A 7,819-nucleotide genomic window follows, 5' to 3' on the forward strand; every position below is an offset into this window, starting at 1 on the left:
TTGTCACTAGTTCATAGACTAACCTACAACATAAAAAATATCATTAAGATGATAGAGAGATTATAGCACAAATACAAGATCTAGATATACAAAACATAATTCTTTGGGATAAGAATTATTTTGTTTTGCAATGGATGCTTCTCTAGATGAATTATTGAATCATGAGGTGCATGCACACCACTATCCTACTTCTAAATTACTAGTGAAAGATGTTTTTCATTTTGAGTGTATGGTGGATCATAAATTTTTAGGACCAATGTCTTATTCATTGGACTATAGAGTCTCAATTTATCATGACAAACATCACATTTAAATCAAAACGAAATGCAAACTATGCATATTTATACACCAAAGATATGATATCAAATAATCAATGCAATTAATAATCCCTCTCCAAACTCTAAAAATACATATGCAATAAAAAAGAGACCATTACAAAGATAGTAATGACTTAGAAAGCTACTAAATTAATTGAATCTCTATTACAATAACCAATTATCAATTTTATTAAACATGGTAATGACTTAGAAAGCCACTAAATTTATAGCCAATTATCAATTATAAAGCTAGTTGTAATGGTGGGAAAATGGTGAATGATAAATCAAGAAGGAAAACTATCCTTTCCCTCAAAGAGAGATGAGAGTTTGGCTATCGATTACCATTCAAGCACTTTTCACCATTATATTAGGAAGGGGGAGAAGGATAATTTGCTAGATTCAATCTCTCCACACAAAGATGTTAGATTGAATTCTGAATGAATTGGGAATGCTAAGTTGATCCCCTCTTCCTTGTTTGATTTAGAAAGGAAATTGATTGAATTATGTAGTGCAAAAGTGACAAAGAACTGGTTATAACTTGAGATCGGAATATGGGATGAAGTTGTGCACTTGGATATGGCAGTAAAATGTCAAGATAAAGTTGCCCTGCGAATTTGAAGAATAGTTGCCCAGACCGTGGCGAGAATGTACACGGTCCTTTGAAAAATCCGCAAAATGAAAAGGGTTTTTCCACCTCTACAAATGAAGCCTGAATCCGAAAGTACAACTACACACCTGCAACCTACACACAAAAAAGAGAGGAAAATGGGTTAGGATTGGGGGTTTGGCTTTAGGTCAAACCCCAGTTTTGGAATTAACCAAGTAATGAAAGAAAGTACTTGCGAGTAGATGTAAATGAAAGACTGAATTGTAAATCACCTCAAGGGAGATTGTAGTACCATTGTTGATAGAAGTGCTTGTGTGGAATTGAATGTTGGAATCAATCTCCTCTTCAATGGTTTAATCCATGACTTGAATGCAACACCTAGCCTTGAATGGAGACTTGAGAATGCTCAATGCTGGAAAAGAATGCTTGAATGCTCTTGAATGCTTGATCGCTTGTGAATTTTCCATTCATCCAACTTATGCCAATGAGAGAGCAAATGCCCCCTTAAAATACATGTTGGTGGATTTGAATTTCATCATGGAGCGACATCGAGGGAGTTTCCCTCCTGTGGCACAACCCATAATGCATGCTCTAGAAATGGTCCTGCCTCAAAATAGGGTAGGAACAAGGGCTCTCCACCCCTATTCAAGGGGGGACAGTGGTGCCATGCCCCTGTCATACCCCTTTCTTTAGGGCAAAATGCGGTCAGGGTGATGCAGAGGCCAAGGAAGAAGTTGTTTCTGTAAGTCGAGCAATCTCCAGTCTCTGATCAAGCTAGATGATTCGAGTTCGCATGTGTGAGGACCCTAATATGGTTGAAAATTGCTAGGGTCGCCATTTTATGACACTACATTTAGCCCCCACTTTATCAGGAGTATAAGCGTACACCCATACTGTCGGTAAAGTTCAAGGAAACATGATTGAAAGACTTCTACCACGTCAAGGAGGCAAGATGCGCCAAGCCCCCAGTAGACTTAGGATCTTACGACTTTGATTGACAAAGTAAAAGGGAAGATCGAGAAGGGGAGAACCATGACTACAAGTAGAAAATTTCTCTTCACTATGAGTCATGAAAGCAAGGATACCAAAGATTACAAAGCAAAACAAAGTTCACTAAGTAATTCTAAGCATCACAAGAAGAAAAGTATGAGCGAAGTGTATGCCCCCATGTTAAAGCAATCACACGCGCCTTATCAAGAGCGATTTCTGTAAGGTAGGATATACCCAAGAGAGAGAAGGAAGGAGCACGTTATCGCAAGGATTTAGCTCCCAATCGAGGAATAAATCCAAAGATAATGAATACAAAATATGAGGCAGTGTCGCTTTCCTCGGGGTCAGTATGTTGTATGATAACTCATATATATCATGTATGTATATGCATATGATAATCTTCATTCCTCAAAGAAGGACACTACCTTAGAAGAAAGGGAAGAGAGGATGTCTTTTGAGTCAACATCAAAGAGACCAAGAAAAGATCTCAATGCTTTGCATCGTCCCCAAGCATACATTAAGGGAACAATAGAAGAACATGGATACACATAGAAGAATGGTCACAAAAGAGAAAGAAAGGAGAGAGAGAAGATATACAGTGCTATTATCACTAATATAGCATGACATCTGCGTCCCAATCTTTCTTATCACTATTTTGGGAAGGCAAGCGACACGCCAGAGGAGTGACATCGAGCACAACAAATGGACGTATCACAAGATCCAAACAAGGACTATGCTCATGTTGTAAGTCACTTTGTTCAATTCTAGGAGCTAGGATTAGGGTTTATGAAAACTCATCTGATAAATGTTTGTCTTCATCAACATACTCATACTCACTATCAGAAGCATTAGGAGTTGCATTGCCATTATGAATAACATTTTCACCCATTTCTTCATTGAAGTTTAGAGAAAGAGGAGCAAGGACACCAATATAAGTAGAACCATCACATGTTTTATTGCTACAGAGGATACTGGTCTACAAACAAACCAATAGGCAATACTTGTTATTTCCACAACTTGACCTTAGAATCCCTCAAGGTTTTCTAGTCTTCTCCTTCACCAAAGAACTCAAATTTGGGTTACCAACTCAAGCAAACAAATTAATCATCACCTAGGTTCCTCACATGCCCCAACCAACTTGCCTCAACTATCAACACATCCCCATTTTCTTGGTTTACATAAAACCTTCTTACCTGGGTGCAACCTAGGCCTACTTCTAGTAGCCCTGCCCGACTGGTTTTCCCCACTTAATTCAAACTTCTCCCAAAACACTTACAAAAAAAATTAGACTTCCAGATACCCTTTTGGAAGTTTCATAACATATGTGAAACTCAACTATGGTTCCTTTGGACGAAATACCCTAACAGTACCCTGCTACTCACCGACTAGGCCCATTTAGCCCTTTTTTTAAAAGAAAGTGCCAACAAATGGTACAACCACAACACCAAACCAAAAAAAGTCTTGAAAAATATTCCAAAAAAATAGATTTTCCAACTTTCAAGGCAAGACACACTCATTTGACAGGTTAGATATCAAACCCTCCTTTTTAGGCCTCCTAACCTAGGGCTCACTCAAAACCAATCCTCCATTCACTTCCAAACTCAACCAAGGGTCATTTCACCTTGCATTCAACCCCCACAACATCTTCCAGCATAAAAATACCACCTTGTTAAGCTACTTCTTTTGCTGCTATACTCATGCCTCCATTTTCATGCTTTTTCTCACACAAACAGTCACCTTTCTTGGTGATCACCTATTCAATCTCTTTTCCTTGCATTCTTGTCATTGGGTTAGTTAAAAATACATTTATAGGGTCTCATTCCTCAAGTAACAATAAATACATAAATAGGAATGAGCCCTAACTTCTCATTTTGACTCCAAACTAACACAAAATGTGCACCTACAACAGGGTTCTTTTGGACAGTCAAAATAAATGATCAAAATAGATGTAAAAACCTTAAAAATAGATTCAAATTCTCATCAATACCCAAATGTATCACCTGCAATCCATTGCCAATCCTCAAAATGAAAGAAACAATCCAAATCAAGCAAGTAACTTTCAGATTTTGTATTAAAAAAGAGTAGTCTGTTCAATGCAATTGTGATTCCTTTCCCAAACTTCAATCTTGCCTCTCTAGGTCGTGTAGCATGAGTTATAAACCAATACAAACCTTCCCAAACCGACCATAACCACCTTTCCCTTAACAAACACTTAAATCTCTTGTTTGGCTAACTAACCGTTGGGTTTTCAAATTTGAATTTGACAACACTAGACATAATCCCCTTAATCCCAATTTATCAACACCAAAGGCTTTATTTGAGCCTTATTACATCAAAATGACTCAACACAACCTAATTAAACTCATTAGGCATACTTTGTGCCATTTTTACATATTTAGACTTATTGACCCCTATTAGGTCCATTTACACTCAAAACTCATTTCATTCTTCCTACTAAATTCAAATGCCTTAATAGGATTTATTTCATCATTTTTAGGTCCTTTAGACCATTGACTCCATGTGCTACACCAAAATGGCTTCATGTACCTCTATGTCACAAGGAGTGCTCCTGCACCATACGCCCCCCTATGAAAAATCTATTGTCCCAAGAGAATAGGGGTCTTGTCTGTATTCCATGCATCCTTCTAGAAGGCCACTTGCACCTTTGGTCTCTTGCAAACTTCTGTAGCAATAACAACTCATGAAATGAGTTGGTCTTCCACCTATTACCTGTAGCAAAGTCATGATCAGATAAAAACAAATCATTAGATATTTGGTTTAGACAGTCACATATGGACTATTGCTGCACCATTTTCCTTGCCTTTGTGAGGTCCAAATGACCCCCTAACTCCATTCATCTTTGAAGGACTATCACTATCCTTAATCTGCATACCTAGAGAGCACTCAACAATCCCTACCATCACACTAGTCTGCACCTTCCTTTTGATGTTAGCAACAGAATGTTGTTGCCCTTCTGAATTCTTTCCAAACCCCCGATCTCTGCCTTGTGTTCCCTTCACATTAGGAACCTGCATAATCACATACTCCTTCCTACCAAAACATATTACACTGGATTCAAAGATCAGTTTATTCTTTAAAGGATTTAGTGTAAATTTCTTACCATCTTTGTGAACAACATATGTGTTCAAGAACCCATCATCTAATGTCCTTCTCTAATATTTTCAAGGCCTTCTCAAGAGTACATGACAACATGTCATAGGAACAATGTCACACAATACCCTATCATGATAATCACCAATGGTAAACTCTACATATACTTTCTCTTGGACTACTAGATTTTGTTCATTTGTTACCCAAGTGGCTTTGCAGGGTCTATTATATGATATTCTTATTAAATTCAACTTGTCAACCATCTCTTGAGAAACCAAGTTATCAAAAGAACCTGAATCGATGATCATCCTACATACTTTACCATGGCTTAAGCATTGAGTTCTAAAAATGGATACCTAGGGTTGTACCTGTTGCAACTGTTGACATCTTCCAAACATCAGGAAGTCACCTTCAAGTTCTAGAGCAATACCAACTTTCTCTTTTGCTGGTTGTTCTTCCCCTTGGGCCAACTGAATTCTCTTCTCAATCTTCTTGCCACCTTGTTCATTCATTGGACACTTGAAGGAAGTGTGCCCAACTTCATTACATGTGAAGCACATTCCCGTGAAGACTCCTGATCCTCTACCTGATCCAAATCTACCTCCACCTCTGTATCCACCCCTCTGATCAAAAAATGACTCCTTACTCTTATAATTTATGCCTTGTCCTTGTCCTTCATTGTTAAGCCTGCTGGCCCTTCCTCTATTTGCATTACTTCTGCGACTTCCTCCTTGTCTCTCTTGCTTCCTCCTTACCTTTTCTTCAACCCTTATAGCCAACTGAAAACACTCCCCAAGTGTCTTTGGTATACTCAAACAAATCTCATCTTGCAAGTTGTATCTAAGCCCATTGAGATATCTTGCAACCTTCTCATCCTCATCTTCCAATCCACCTCTTATACTCAACTTGTGGAATTGATCAGTGTAGGTCATCACATCCATGTCTTTTTGTTTCAGATTTTGTCTCAACCTCTTTGTCTAAATAGCATAATCAGATGAAAGGAATTGATCCTTCATCATGGCCTTCATCCTACTCCATGTAGTGATCTTAGTCATCCCTCTTTCAACTCTCTTTGTCTGCACACTACTTCACCATGTTAGAGTAGTACCTCTCAACTTTGTCTTGGCAAATTTCACCTTCTTGTCCTCATTCATGTCTTCATACTTAAAGTAGTTTTCTAGGGCATCAATCCACCCCAATACCTCTTCACTATCCATCTTGCCATGATAGATAGGAAAATCAATGGTTGTCTTACTACCACCTCCTTGTACTTCCTTCAATAACCTCACCACCATTCTCTCTTCAGAGTCTAGTTCCCCTTCTCCATTCCATTCATTCCGATTCTCGCATGCTCCATCATTTGCTTCAACATCTTATTCCTCAATTTTTTGGTCCTCTTCTAGATCCTCTCTCCAAGGCTTCCAACATTTCTTGAAATGCTACATTCTCCCTTCTCATTTGTCTCATCTCTATATCCCTTTTTGCTTCTTGTTATCTCCTTTCTCTCCTTTCCATCTCCAATGTCTCTTTCAACTCCTGGTTCTCCCTAGCTATTTGTTGTTTAGGAGACATCTTGTATATACCCCAACTAGTGCACAACTTCTCCCTCTTCCTTACTTCCCTCAAGAACCTACTAGTGGATCTGATGCCACTATTATGCAGAGGATATTGGTCTACAAACACCCCAATAGGCAATACTTGTTACTTCCACAACTTGACCTTAGAATCCCTCAAGGTTTTTTAGTCTTCTCCTTCACCAAGAACTCAAATTTGGGTTACCAACTCAATCAAACAAATTAATCATCACCATGGGTCTTCACATGCCCCAACCAACTTTCCTCAATAATAAAAACATCCCCATTTTCTTGGTTTACACAAAACCTTCTTACCCAGGTACAACCTAGGCCTACTTCTAGTAGCCCTACCAGACTGGTTTTCCCCACTTAATTCAACCTTTTCCCAAAACACTTACATAAAAAAATAGACTTCCAGATACCCTTTTTGAAGTTGCATAACATATGTGAAACTCAACTATGGTTCTTTTGGACGAAATACACTGACTAGTACCCTGCTACTCACCGACTACACCTAATTAGCCCTTTTTTTCAAGGTGAGTACCAACAAATGGTACGCCCACAACACCAAACCAAAAAAAAGTCTTGACAAATGTTCCAAAACAATATATTTTCCAACTTTCAAGTCAAGACACACTCATTTGACAAGTTAGATATCAAACCCTCCTTTTTAGGCCTCTTAACCTAGGGCTCATTCAAAACCACTCCTCCATTCACTTCCAGACTCAACCAAGGATCATTTCACCTTGTATTCAACCCCCACAAACATATTCTAGCATAAATACAACACCTTGTTAAGCTACTTCTTGTGCTTCTATACTCATGCCTCCATTTTCATGCTTTTTCTCACACAAATAGTCACATTTCTTGGTGATCACCTATTCAATCTCTTTTCCATGCATTCTTGTCATTGGGTTAGGTAAAAATACATTTATAGGGTCTCATTCCTCAAAGAAAAATAAATACATAAAGAGGAATGAGCCCTAACTTCTCATTTTAACTCCAAACTAACACAAAATGTGCACCTACAACAGGGTTCTTTTGGACAGTCAAAATAAATGATCAAAATAGATGTAAAAATATTCAAAATGGATTCAAATGCTCATCAATACCCAAAGGTATCACCTACAATCCACTGCCAATCCTCAAAATGAAAGAAACAAACCAAATCAAATAAGTAACTTTCAGATTTTGTATTAAAAAAGAGCAGTTCATACAAT

The sequence above is a fragment of the Cryptomeria japonica genome, chromosome 8 (genome assembly GCF_030272615.1).
Source record: "Cryptomeria japonica chromosome 8, Sugi_1.0, whole genome shotgun sequence".
In the NCBI taxonomy this organism is placed as follows: Eukaryota; Viridiplantae; Streptophyta; class Pinopsida; order Cupressales; family Cupressaceae; genus Cryptomeria; species Cryptomeria japonica.